The 13994-nt window shown below is 48.3% G+C and overlaps 1 pseudogene; it reads right to left on the bottom strand.

The window, feature by feature from the left end:
* Positions 1-532: 532 nt before the first annotated feature.
* LOC149353946 (uncharacterized) lies at positions 533-9127 on the bottom strand (annotated as a pseudogene).
* Positions 9128-13994: the final 4867 nt, after the last annotated feature.

Genomic DNA, 13994 nt, shown 5'->3' with positions numbered 1-13994 from the left:
TCACGTTGTCCGCGCTGTCGAGGCGTTGAGGAGCGGTGACACTGGCGTCCACAGCATGGAGGCGGCTCTCGAGCTGAGAAGTTTCAGTTTCTCGAGCTGAGAACAAAGGCGGTCAACTTCGGAAGGCGTAGCGGTGATGGATGCAAGATGAGACGGCTGAGGAGTGGTAATAGGAACGGCCAACGCCGACCACTGCGTTGGAACGCTGACGACAGTGACGGTGAAGTGTGGTATGGGCACTGTGATGTCATTTCCATGGTGTGATGTCAAATCATTGGTTGCGGCTGTGGCAGGCACCATTTGGACGTTGGACAGCAGGCGTTGTAGAAAACGTTTATGTAGCACAGCATTGTCCATGGTCTGCGCACTATTGCCGAGAACCTGCGTAATCCGCCGCAAGACCTGACTTGGCCGTCGGTCACCGAACTCTTCCGCGGAGAGTAGCTGTTGTATTCCCGTTCTTTTGGATGTGGCCGTTCTTTGCCGTAGGGCTGCCTTCAGGTCGACGGATAAATGTGCCGGAGGATTGGTGCTAAACGAGGTCGAGTATGTCGGACACCCTTTCTGCAGCTGTTGATGGCAGCGCGCAGACCACTTGGTGGAATTTCTGGTTCTGAGATGTGTTCCTTGAGAGCTGGAATTGGGATTCCACTTGCAGGAACCACGGGGCCAGGTTGCGTTCCCAGTACGGCAGGAAACGAACAGTGACAGCAGAGACGACTTCGCCGGACACATCTGTCGTTGTCTGGCAGAGGTTGGGCGTGTGCGGTTGATTCGCTTCCATTTCAGCTGCGTGAGTTGACGTCCTGTCTTCGTTAGCTTGGAGAAAGGCTTGGCTCTACGTTACTTAGGTTCGTTAAAAGCCGGGTCATCAATTGTAGGGCGTAAGCTGCCTGAAGGTTCTCGGAGAAGACGAGACGTCTGTGCAGTTCAAGCGTTTATTCTCTTAGTGGTCACGGAGCTGCGGCGGGGAGCTCGGGAGGTGTGCCCCGCCGCTACAAGAGGGAAAAGGGAGGAGAAGGAAAAAGCGCGGCAGATTCGGGGCGCGCGGGGTGCTGTCTGGTTGGTCTGGATCGTTTCAAGTGACACCGCAGACTTGTACCGCCGCCGCCGCAGCGTTCACCTCACGTTGCGGAAGGCGTAGGAAAGAAGCACGCGTAGGTTGTGCCGGCGAGGGCTGACGCCATGGTTCGCACACTACAAATCAAACGCCGGTTTGGGGAAGTGTTTGCCTTAATTCCATCCGGCACAGTATATTTCATTTTAAAAATGATGCGGAAGCGATGATACTATTTTCGTTTGCACACTGTTCGCATAGTTAAACAGCGAACTACGAAATACCCCCGCCCCCCTCTAAAAGACCATTACAGGGACACACGTGACTCTGGAATGAACGTAAACGCGACCTTCTATAGCTGGCAGCCTAAGATTGAATGTAACCGACGATAGGACAAAAGAGTGTTCCACATGGTTCATACTTTTCCGCACTTCATTACGCATGAGAGCTAAATACCTGTTTCAAACCATCTGTTCCCCTGCTTCCGGATAGCTTCTGAAAGCAGCGCCAGCCAATGGTAATAACGGGGCCGTTATAAAGAAAAGCAACGAACGCTTGCCAGAAAGCGATAAGCAGGACGAAGTACAAATAAGACCTGCTACTGGAGACAAGTAAGCAAGCAAACCACATTCAACAGAGAGGCAGAAAATTAAAATATAAATCAGTTTGTTTCACTGGTGCCTGTTTCTTAACATGTGTCACCTAAAATGTGGTTTTGAAGCTGGTTAGAGCGAAACAAAACTGCGCGAAGAAGACGGGACAAAAGAAAGGCACGAATACACACACACAAAGCGCAGACTTCCAACTGACTTTATTTTGTAAAAGCAGGGTGCTTATAAAGGCAATCACAGCAAACTAGGAGACAAGCAGAAGCAACGTGCGAACGGCAATGACAAAGTCAACAATACCACGTGTGATTACGACGCATGAAAAGTTCGAATGTGACCATCTAAGAAATTGATTTCTTGACATGAAAGAGATAAAGAAGGGGCGCTAACACACTTATCACCCCTTTTAGAAATGAAATAGGCCTCGATAATTTCTCTTTCGGTTTTAGTTTTGGCTTTAGAAAGGAACTTTGTTTTTTCCAGGTAAGGAGAACAGGTTTTCGTGTCGCAGCTCTCACAGTGCAAGGGTAGATTGCTGCCAGTGCCACTGCTAAGGGATCGCCTGTGTTCTAAAGCGCGCTCATTAAACCAACGACCAGTCTGGCCTATGTAGGAAGGACCGCATGACAAAGGTATCTCGTAAACAACTTCGGAAACACATTTTGTAAACTTGTTAAGGTGGTTCTTCTTGCAAGTGGTGGGTTGCTTTCTTGTTGCAGCCAGTAGAGGGCACACTTTTTTCAGCTTGCAAGGAGCCGAAAAAACAACGCGTATTCCATACCTTTCTGCTACCTTCTTGATGTCATGGGAAAGGCAATGAAAATACGGCATGACAAATGGTGGCTTGGGATCCGAGCATCCTTTATCTTTTTCTTGAGAAGATTTTAGCCTTTGAAGCAGGCTTTCGCAGGTGCCAAGAAGTAGATGACGGGGATAGCCAGCGGAAAGAAGGCGCTCAACTTGACAGTGAAAACTGGATGACATGGTGTGGGTACAGGATTTCTGCAGGGCAGAGAGGCAGGCAGACATGATGATGCCACGTTTGACTAGCTTAGAATGAGCGCTTTTATTGGGTAGTAGACTCTTGCCTGCCTCTCTGCCCTGCAGAAATCCTGTACCCACACCATGTCATCCAGTTTTCACTGTCAAGTTGAGCGCCTTCTTTCCGCTGGCTATCCCCGTCATCTACTTCTTGGCACCTGCGAAAGCCTGCTTCAAAGGCTAAAATCTTCACAAGAAAAAGATAAAGGATGCTCGGATCCCAAGCCACCATTTGTCATGCCGTATTTTCATTGCCTTTCCCATAACATCAAGAAGGTAGCAGAAAGGTATGGAATACGCGTTGTTTTTTCGGCTCCTTGCAAGCTGAAAAAAGTGTGCCCTCTACTGGCTGGAACAAGAAAGCAACCCACCACTTGCAAGAAGAACCACCGGAACAAGTTTACAAAATGTGTTTCCGAAGTTGTTTACGAGATACCTTTGTCATGCGGTCCTTCCTACATAGGCCAGACTGGTCGTTGGTTTAATGAGCGCGCTTTAGAACACAGGCGATCCCTTAGCAGTGGCACTGGCAGCAATCTACCCTTGCACTGTGAGAGCTGCGACACGAAAACCTGTTCTCCTTACCTGGAAAAAACAAAGTTCCTTTCTAAAGCCAAAACTAAAACCGAAAGAGAAATTATCGAGGCCTATTTCATTTCTAAAAGGGGTGATAAGTGTGTTAGCGCCCCTTCTTTATCTCTTTCATGTCAAGAAATCAATTTCTTAGATGGTCACATTCGAACTTTTCATGCGTCGTAATCACACGTGGTATTGTTGACTTTGTCATTGCCGTTCGCACGTTGCTTCTGCTTGTCTCCTAGTTTGCTGTGATTGCCTTTATAAGCACCCTGCTTTTACAAAATAAAGTCAGTTGGAAGTCTGCGCTTTGTGTGTGTGTATTCGTGCCTTTCTTTTGTCCCGTCTTCTTCGCGCAGTTTTGTTTCGCTCTAACCATGAACCGACTAGCCCAACATCATGTCTTACTTTTGAAGCTGGTTAACATCTTTACTAAATTACGTTCTGCTGTGCCGCATCTACTATAGCTCCTTAAATGCAGACAAAAAGAAATCGTGTCTTTGCCGTAGGCTATTTAGTCGAAGAGAATACTGATAGGATCCTCGAAACTGCGGAACACTACGTGTCAGCGGAGCCCCATAGTAAAACTTTGGCAGCAATGCACCATATGCGTTTCGCGCTTCTGCAACTGTCATCAAATATTAGGAAGCCACTGGCGCTGATGAGCCGCCAGGCTGCCAGGAGTCGAATGGTTGTGAGGTGTTCGCTCTCGTACTTTTGCGACTGAAGTTTAAGGTTGTTATCAGAAGTATGCAGGCGTCTGCGAGATGCCACTCACGCATGCGGGCGGGGAAAAGCAGCCGAGATCACCGAGCGCCGACTCCCGCGGGACCTCTCCGCTGCGTTGTGCCCGCAGAAGCACTGCCAGCACCTTGGCAGTGGTAGTGGTAGTGAGAGAGGCGGTGCGCGGCCCAGCCGATAACGCCTTCCGCATGGGTGAATAGGCGGGAAGGCCAACACACACGTCGCTGTCCACGAATGCCGGGTAGTCGAGCCTGGGTCGTTAATAGAGGCGTTAATAGACGACGCCCACTCAGGTATTTCCGAAAAGAAATGGAAAGCAATGTCGGTATACCCAACACTGTCTTGCCAAAAACATATTAGCCACTAATTATGTGTCGAGAGAAAAAAGCCCATGCAGTCACACTTTTATTCGTGTGACTGCATGGGTCCTTTTCCCTCGACACATAAATAGTGTTTAATATGTGGTGAACGAAATATTAAAACTGTAATACTAGAGGCAAAAATGACGATCAAATGTTGTACGATATCCTTAAAAGCGCCAGCCGGAGACTACTAAGCACGAACTCCCTATGAAATGCCGTTACCATTATGTCGCTTTGACGATAGCGGAAGCAGCATGTGGCCAGGTTTAACACACTCGCAAGAATAATGAGGAAAACCTAGCCCTATTGGTCGGATCTTTGCTGTAAATCCAGCACTACGAAGAAAAATAAACATTGCCGATATATCGCAGTTCTGTTGCCTTATCATTCTTAAATCATCCTTCACAACTCAGAACATCGCTTTGCACACAGTGTTGCAGTTGAACTCTCATCGGTTGTCGCTTATCACTTATCCTTTCTCAGTTTATCACTAAGGAATTTTCATTGCCAGTATCTTTTTTCTGCCACATACCCTAATAGGAACTTATCCTCTCTAGAGTTACACATAAGTACTCCTCCTAGGCAATACTGCTGGTTCATGTAAGGGTGTCGTGCCCAAAATTTAGAAAGTCAGGGTGCTCTGCGCTGCAAAAATCTTCTTGCGGAGCTTTTTATCGGTACATCTAACTTTCTTCCGGTTCACACATTCCTCGTCTTGTTCTCCAATGACAGGCGCAGCGCTGGGTATTATTCCCACCTCTTCAAACGTCAACGGCACCTGAGTGCCTTTCCTCAAATCTGTCCAGAACTCACTGCTGCTGTCCCACTACCCCCTGATTGGTTCTTCATCGGGATGCATGTCCGCGGAGTCCACAATCACGTTACACTGGACAGAAGAAGATATGCATTTGCAAAAGTGTGCCGCATGCTCTGCCTCCAAGCGTTCCGTGATAGGCCACCAGAGCGCTCGTTGATGGGCGCAAATAGGAGTGCATGAGCTGTCTGCCGCAGAGGGATGTATTGCAGTGCAGACTACGTACGCAAGCGGAAATTCACCGCTCAAAAGACTGCCCACCAAGCTACCGCACAACTTCGAGTATGTTGACCTGGGTCTTCCGTGCTCCAGGCTAGCCTGTATCAGGCGAAACCCCCATAACATCGGTTGCGCTGGCTGTTCCGTGTCCATCAGATTTTGGCTCCCGATACCAACACGTGCACTTTCTCCGAGCGTGGCTGATCCGGCGTTGGTAATTCATGGCAGCTAGATGTACAACACAACGCAAATTTAGCACACCGAAGAAGGAAAGACGGAACACCACCGCGCTGGCCGTTACGTCTGACTTAAAGGAGGAGGACTGACGAACTTGTGCGAACAGCATCATTCCGCCACGGGCCCGCACAAGTATACGTTTCACGAGACATTCTTCGTGCGCACCGCTCCTGATTGCAATGGCCCGCTCAACCATGTGGCGTTCATCGTTGATCCCGCACTACTCAAGACTACCATCGAATAAGCTGCCTCATCATAACTGTGTATACTACCAGCCTGAATCAATTTATCGCTGCCCGCCCGCCCTGCTTTCACGTAAAGTGCCACTTTTGTAGTCAAATAAATAAGCAAGGTAAATGCTAACGATGCCTGTGAGCAACATCGCACATGAAAGGTAAATATTTGATTCTCAAAAGGGTAAGCCACCCTTAAAGAAACACCATAAGTTCATATTTAAGCACGAAAATATAAGGCATCCCAGGAAATGTAACCTGCGTTTTGTGGAAGAAAGACCGTAATAGAAAGTAGCGACTACTAAAATTTTCATCGATTTTTCGGTGTTGTCTAAGCAGTCCAATAGTAAGAACAATTAGCACGCTTTTGAACAACTGAGTTCAGGGAAGTTGGAAATCCTTCAAAAAACAAATGGAGCTTTTGCAACAAGGAACGATTTATGGCAGGTTGATCGCTTTTTGCAGGAGTTATATACAAGCCCCGAATTAATATACTGCCACGCCACAGTAGCGCTACCGTGCCCGCTCCAAAATAACTAAATAATTTCAAGCAGAATAGCTGCCCCCAACGGAACTAGGAGTTTGCCCTGTTCGCAATGCCCAAAAGTAAGGAGTTCGATCCCAGGCTAATTCCCCCAGTTTTGTATAGCGACTCCTTTATTTCATATACCTCGACCTGGCGTTATATTCATGTTGCCGTCTTGTAATTACCAGTTGTTCCCTTTCAAGGAATTTACAAACCTGCCACATCACGCCTGGCGTAGTCACTTTTTCTGTAAATCCGGATTTTTCGCTGGGTTTTCTACTGAACGCCGCCTTTAAAGCACACATATTACAAACACTTCCACGCCGAAGATGCACAATAGTACGCACTCTAAAAACAAAATTCCTTAAAAGAGCAGTTGCCCATGATAGGCCTAATTGCTTTCTGTTACCGCGAGATAAGCGCCAACAACTGCTTATGCGTCATGCAAATCGAGCGGTAGTAATTTCTAAACTAGTAAACTGGAACACCAGCAAACATTCCTCTAAGTATGACGACTGTAGTTGCTTTCGTGCAGGAAGTTTTAATGGGCAGCTTTTGCTCTCTCTCACCCCGTGTGTGTGTGTGCGTGCGTGCGTGCGCGCGCGTGTGTGTGTGTGTGTGTGTGTGTGTGTGTGTGTGTGTGTGTGTGTGTGTGCGTGCGTGTGCGTGTGCGTGCGTGCGTGTGTGTGTGTGTGTGTGTGTGTGTGTGTGTGTGTGTGTGTGTGTGTGTGTGTGTGTGTGTGTGCGCGCGCGCGCAAACGCGCGTATGAGGCCTACACGCTGCCGAGAAAAATATATGCCACCAACGAGCCTCCACCCTCCCAATCACACTCTCCACCCCCGCTTCCCACCTCCAGAAGCTCCACCCACTCTAGGACCTCCACCCATCAGAAGCGTGTGCAGCACCGGAACGAAAAAATTGGCAGTGGCTTAGCTCTGCTATGCTAGGATATACGTAGTGTGAAGACAGCTAGCGTGAAGTATATCTTGGTTAAGCATGTGGAAATTAGCTTGGTTTCCGCCCTGTTAAACCTTGAAGATCCGGTACGTGCAACTATGACTAAATTAAAGACGAGACAATATGCATTATTAATGATCATTGGCAATGAAATTCGCAGGTGGGTATCATTTTTCCTGCGCTAAATTGCTAACTGCCACGCGACAGCCTCGGGGTCCGATGAAATGAGTTTGTCAAATCTCCTGCGCCGCTGAGCTGCAGCCTTACTCTCTTTTTCCTCCATGGAACACGGCGCAGTAGCTGTGTATCCCTCCACATTTATACACGCGGCGCAATCATCTCGCGCATGCGCAGTAGTCCGCTGCGTCGAACGGCTGAGTGTTTACATCTCTGTGGACACCTTAACGAGAGGGAAGGCGCATAACTGCCCTCTTGGAACAGTGGACACCTCAATAGTGCTTTAAGCTAAGTGGCGGTAGTGACCCGTGTGCGCTACAGGAGTTGGCATGGCAACGTTGTGCCAGAAATGCAGCGCTGAAGCCATAGGCAGTCGGCGTTTGTTGTGTTCATTGGCGTTGGCGTTGACCACGTTTTACACTCCGCTCATTTTAAGTAAAGGAAGTGCGCATAATGGCTCCCTGGGTCAATGGACGCCGAGCGCGCGCGGCAAGGCATGTCAGCTGTCCATGGTGACCTCATTTGCTTCTCGCGCATGCGCAGTATGGTTGAGTAAGCAAGCACGCGAAACGGCGAGACTGTGTCCCATGTCGCTGACGCTACAAAAGCGAAGGCGAGTTCAAGCCTCCACCCATCGCCCGCGCAGCCGCCTCCACACTTAAAGAGCCAGCGTTCACCAGAGCACTCGCAGCATCAGAACAAAGTTCGACGGCGAAATTAAAATTAACGACGCAATGTGAGGCGATCAACAAAGTGCGACGGCGAAATCAAAATTAAAGACGCAATGTGAGGCGATCAGCAAAGTGCAAGGGCGGAATTAAAATTAAAGACGGAATGAGAGGCGATCAACAAAGTGCAACGGCGAAATTAAAATTAAAGACGCAATGTGAGGCGATCATTCTAAAAGCGAAAATGAAAAAAAAATAAATGTAAAATCAATGGCGCTAGAGCAGATTTGTCGCGTCGATTGCACCGTCACCTGTCAGTTTTTTGTTACACGGATATTGAAGAACTTGAGCTGCCAGCATGAAACTGCATTATGCTAACCTTCTAGAGCTTTTCCTAGTACCTCGCAGATCACTAAGTAGCTATGCTTCCAAATTAGAGTAATAATGAAGCTATAAAAAAGATCATGAACAAAATATCAGAAGGAATGGAGTGATTTTCGATGCTGCTTTCAATAATACTCACCGGAGAAGCCTTCGATGTCAAAGCACCGCGATGGTCGATGGGTGGTCGGCTGACGGCCCTACGAGGCTGGGCTCTCTCCGGGACATGCAGCCTCCGTGGACATCGACGTGGAGATGGGTAGAAGCGGCCGGCACGACCTCCCTGACCCCCGCGTTTGCTGACGCCAAGCCGGATCGAGACGTCTAGGCCCCTGTGAGGCTCGCAGACCGGTGGCCGCTCAGGTTGCCCCTTCGCAGAGTCCACGTTGCAGTCGCAGCTCCCGAGGCAGGAGCCCAGTCTTCCCTTGGCGGCGCCGACCCAACAAGGAGGAGTCGGGAGACGCGGCATGAGCGACGCTTTGAACGAAGGGCCAGGTGCAACGGTCTTCAAAGGGGCCGTCAGCATGGCGACTCGTCGAGAAAGGAGGAACGCCCAGCGCAGTGTCTGCGTTCGAATCGCCGAATGCAGAACGGGGAAGGCGCAAAGCGTGCGCCCGAGCGATTCTAATTGCTGATCTGCCTCCTCTTCTTCGTGGTGCTTGCGCAAACTGCCGCAGCTGTGGAAAGTCTTAGCGGAGCTCGAACGAGCCAGGCGTTGCGATAGAGAGGCCTACAGTAGAGAACATGGTGTAAAACAGTGAAGGCATTTTTTCAGAGCTTACAAACTACAATGGAGGCCTCTTTCCTGAAGTTCCCATTGTGCACGCAATAACATAACCCCAAAAAGCCATCCCGTTAGCCTATACACGAAGAAATTGTACATTTTGCACGGTATTTTTGTTGTTCAATGTGTCTTGTTGTTCCTTCTAGGAATGCCGCATACCTAGGATGGTAGATTGATCTCTAAAGGGAAAACATAAAGCGTAATACTTGCGAGCAGAGGAATGAAGAAGTACAGTAAAAAATAACCTAATAAGCTAATGCTCGTTGTACCACAATGTAACGACCACGCACACAGAACCAGAAGCGTGTACAGCGAGGTCAGTGAGAGAGGTAAAAGAATGACAGGGAGGCAAACTGGGCTCACATCATGGTTGGCTACGCGGAAGACAAGACAATACAAAAAAATTGGCGTTTATGCCCATTGCGTAAATTGCGAAATTCAATTATAGGAGTGGGTCGTCGTACGGCATCGTCACCCGTAACTCGCAGTTCCCGTTTCAACTCTGGGGCGCGCGCGCACGCAGCGCTCCAGCATCATCTCCTTGCATGCCAGTGAGCAGAATGACGATAGGCAAGCGCTGCTCTTTCTCCCTTCGCCTCCAGCCTCCGCAGCGGTCCTGCTTACTGAGAAATGCGTCCTCATTGCGTTTTAATGATGGGAATAAGCAATTACGCCCTAATCGAAATTTTCTTCACATCAAGAGCCTACCCTACATACACTGGACTGCATCATTCCCGCTTTGATTTGTTGATCGATTAAACTCGCCCTAACATCAGTTGGCCATCTTGATTAGTTTAGCTCTAAGCATACCTCGGCACCATGAGAAGTGGCTCAATCACACTCACTCTATCGGCCACTCCCGCTCACATCCACTCATTCACACTCTCATCTATGTCCATTAACTCTCACAACCACTCACTTGCACTCACACTCATAACCACTCGCGGTCACACTCTTAGCCATTCGCACACACAACCACTCCCTCACACTCATGACCACTCGCACTCACAACCACTCACTCATACTCGCACTCATGTCCACTCACACTCACAACCACTCACACACAGTCGCACTCGTGTCCACTCACACAACCACTCACTCACACTCGCACTCATTCGCACCAACAACCACTCACTCACGCTCACTCTTATTACCGCTCGCACTCACAACTTACACTCATGACCACTCGCACTCGCACTCGCACTCGCAACCACTCACTCATACTCATGTCCACTCACACTCACAACTACTCACACGCAATCATGTCTGCTCGCCCTCACACTGATGTCTGGTCGCCCTCAGAACCACTCGCAATCTTGACCACTCTATCTCACGACTCACTCGCGCTCACAGCCATTAATTCGCCTTCATGTCCACTCACTCTCATTCAAGTTCACTCACTCTTTTCCTTGTTTGCTGACAACGAAGTAGATGAGAGATTTATTTTAATCTGTAATATCGACGCAGAAATATATGGTATTGATAGAATAAGGGGCTGATTTCTCGACACTCAAAATGTGAACAAGGGAAGGAAAAGCCACAGGCTGCTGGCCTGCGTTTCCACAAGAGGTCTTGTTGTCACCTAGACGGAGGCAGTCTTCTTGTTGAAACGTTCGCCAGCACCCTGATGCTTTCCCCTTCATTGTTCGCCACGTGAGCACCGGCGGACGAAAGCAGTCTTTGCGTCGCTGAAGCATTAATGTGACATCGCGCTTCATAGACCGCAGAAAATGTGACAGATTTGTTTTTTGTTACACTCACTCCAAGAAAGAACCTAGAAAGATTGCCTCAAAATGACCTGGCAAGTAACAGATCTTGTAAGGCAACATCATGGGTCGTCGGCCGTTAGAATACCTGCATCGCCGTAGCATTGCACTGTAAACAATGACGGAACAGGTTCGACAGAGTAAATGTGTGGGGCAGACTTGGTGATTAAGGGGCTTAGACGATATGGGGTTAGACACCATCATAGGCGCGCTCACAAAGAGGGGGGGGGGGGGCACCCCCCCCCCTCTTAGTGCGCGCGCCTATGTTGGTGTCTAAGTTACAATAATAAGTTTACATTAACAATAGTCTTGGATGGTGTCTAAGTACGAATATTTGGTCTTCCTTGACAATGACGTTACGTGACTCTGCATGAACACATTGGAGTCAAGAGGCGACTATGAACACTTTTCGCGGCATGAGCAATGAAGCGTTTTTTTGAAACGATGGAGTGATTTCCTCAGAGAAAGGGAAATGCCTGGAATGGGCCGCAAGTGAAAGATTTCCCCGCGTAATAACAATGCTAGAGGAGTTGCCATTATCAATCCATTTACAAAACCTCCAAAGCTTACTATGTGTGACTGATCTGCGGACATGTCAACAGTTTAGTACGTCGTTTTCTGCATTGTACATAATACCTGTCTGAAGAAGGTTTTACAAACCAGCGCAATGTTTTTGAGGTCAGTGCGTGCGGAGACCACGTGCGTATCCGCGTGGTAATGGGGGTGCTTACACTGCACCAGGTTATTTTCCAACGCAGTTCGCGGAAGAATGCGCATAGAGCTAACTTGTGTGCCAATTTGTGGCGCACAACCTGCTGAAACGATAGGACTTTACTGGGAAAAAGCACTATCGAGAAGTTCTTAAAGGAAATCGTAGTATCCGGCTCAAATGATATCTTATGTTGTCCGGATATCAGCGCGGGTAGGATTCCTGAAATCGGTGCGTGCAAACTTAAGTTAATCCACTTATTGTACTGAAAACACGAAAAACATACAAAATGAAATTTCACAAACTCATTTCGATTTCACTCGCCCATTGTCAAAGATTAGGCGCCACAAATCAGAACCACGCCTTGCACACATACAGCGGAATCTTGTATACAGTTGTTGACTTGCCAAGGCTGCACCCAGCCGCTCAAATTGCCGGCGATGGAGTTTCGCTTACGTGACGCTAACGGGAGTCTTTTCATAACCACAAAAAAATGTTCTTTTTTGGCTTCGGGGAGAGCGTAGCGGAGCTTAATTTTAAACTCTATCCTGTTCTACGAGCACAGTCCAACGTCTAACATGCCGGCACCCTTCGACCTGTTTATGAAAAGCTCCTGGCCCTCCTTCCGCCCGACGCCCTTAGTTTTCTGTTCTCTTCTGGTCACATTTTCGGCTGTGGCGTCCGTCAGAAGATTTGTTCTTCGCTGCCCTCTCGGTATTGGCAGTTTGAATAGCAGCACTTGGTTACAGAATAATTTTAATCTTATTCGCTTTTATTCGCTTGTGCTGCTTTTCATTTGTAGTTTTTTTCTCGAGCGAAAGGGTTAAAATACTCAGAGCCATTCTATTTTATATCCCTTTCGCAAGTACATAAAAATTAAGTTCGAATTGTACGTCCAACCAATCAAAAAAGGGTGTGGAAAGTTTGCTTGCTACCTCATATCTGCTGCCAAAAATCGTAGCAACGTTTCATCACTGTTGAATTGCCCTCTCAATCTTGCAGAGGGAAATTGCGTTGATGTTGATTATTGAAGAATGCTTGACAAGCGCTTGAAGATAAGCGATGGTACTTGAGGGTAACGGAGTGGATTCCAAGTGAAGGCAAGCGGACCAGGTGGAGGAAGAAAGTCAGGATGAGATGAAGTTTGCAGGGACACCGTGGCCCCAAGTTACAAAGAAAAGGGTTAATTGCAGAGACATGAGAGAGGCTTTTGTCGTGCAGTGGGCGTAGTCAGTCTGATTGTGATGTTCGTAAGGACGATGAACTAACCGACTGTCCGTGAAAACAGTTTGCATCGAGGGGAAGTGAAAAAAGGGCTCTGATCGCCCCTGTGAAAGTGCCGCTGCTGCGTGCACATGTTCTTTTCACCCTAGAAAAATCAAAATGTGTAGAATGCATTGTCGACAATGAGGGAACAACAGTTATGTCCTTACGCGGACGCTAGCCATATACAACAAACGATTAAAAGCTAAGCATTTGCGTCATTTAGAAATCAACCTAGATTTGCGCACGCAAGTGGAAGAGAAGAAGAAACGAAGACAACAAATGCAGCCAGCAAACTCACGAAAGCTACAGCTACCTTGAACCATGCATTAAATATTACAACCGACGCACACGGATTTGTCCGTAGGTTGCCAGTTGTGGCGCTTGATTTTTAACAGCCATAGGAGTCGTCTTTTGCCTTCCCTCGGAGCATGCCATATTATCGAACCATTTCGCACATGCTTCGTGCATTGGGGCACACACGCACGAGTATTTTGCATAGAAAATTGCAGGAAACACTTAATCTCCGCCTTATGGGTATTACGCGATAGCTTTAATGCGTGAATGCCCACATTTTCATAATTGGTTATTCTCTACTTAGTAATCATAGATCCGTGATAGTCCTCACATTAGTTCTGGCGCATTGGTGCTGCGGCTGAGTGGTTAGCCACCGCCCTGCGATGCCAGGTGCTGCCATTGGAGGAGACTGTGAGAGCCATGCAGGTTGCTCTCCCTGCGAAACCTCTCGCGACGTGCCGATTTTTTGACCATGGCGGGTTGCGCGAGGCCGTGGAGAATATTGCGGCCCTGGTTGGCCACGGGGTGGTAACACAGGGTGGATAGAGTGGCCGCCTGGACCGCTCCACCCTGG

Source organism: Amblyomma mixtum, chromosome 3 (assembly GCF_055824585.1).
Source record: "Amblyomma mixtum isolate Tamu chromosome 3, ASM5582458v1, whole genome shotgun sequence".
Classification (NCBI taxonomy): Eukaryota; Metazoa; Arthropoda; class Arachnida; order Ixodida; family Ixodidae; genus Amblyomma; species Amblyomma mixtum.
The sequence above is the reverse complement of the archived record's forward strand: the minus strand, read 5'-3'. Positions and strand labels throughout refer to the sequence as shown.